This window comes from Orycteropus afer, unplaced genomic scaffold (genome assembly GCF_000298275.1).
Source record: "Orycteropus afer afer isolate SDZICR_OR568_19922 unplaced genomic scaffold, OryAfe1.0 scaffold00154, whole genome shotgun sequence".
NCBI lineage: Eukaryota > Metazoa > Chordata > Mammalia > Tubulidentata > Orycteropodidae > Orycteropus > Orycteropus afer.
The window spans coordinates 6,216,720-6,217,243 of NW_006921741.1; the positions used below are offsets into that span (position 1 = coordinate 6,216,720).

Here is a 524-nt window from a genome sequence, read left to right on the forward strand (position 1 = left end):
TTTTTTTAATGATTTTGAGTTTTATTCTACATTTTTCTCCTACTCTATCCAGGGTCTCCTATTTTGATCCCTTTCCAGGTGGTTGACAGTGGTAGCTGGGTATCATCTAATTCTGGTCTTAGGGTCATGTAGGCTGAGGTTCTTATTGTCCACTAGTCCCTTGGATTAATTGGTTCCATGTGTCTTTGGTTTTCTTCATCCTCCTTTACTGTGGATGAGACTCATGGTTGCATCTAGATGGCCACTTGCCATCTAGTTCATTTACTTTTGTGAGTAGTACTTAAACTCATTTGATTTTTACTTAATATGTATCAGTTTACTTCTAGCTTCTACCAGAGAAACTTGGGAAATGTTAGTGGATGCCTGTTTGAGGTCCAAGGAAAAGAAACAGGGCAGAAAATAGAGGAAATGGAACAGTGTTACCTTTTTCTTCTTTACAATCGATAGCAGGTAATCGGTTGCTTCTTATATTTTATTTATTTATTTATTTATTTATTGTGATTTGGGTGAAAGTTTACAGAGCA

The 524-nt window shown here is 36.3% G+C and overlaps 1 protein-coding gene across 1 annotated transcript in view; it reads left to right on the forward strand.

The window, feature by feature from the left end:
- HIKESHI (heat shock protein nuclear import factor hikeshi) overlaps window positions 1-524 on the forward strand; it is a 47,256-nt gene that overhangs the window by 43,654 nt on the left and 3,078 nt on the right. The gene's annotated exons all lie outside the window — the stretch shown is intronic.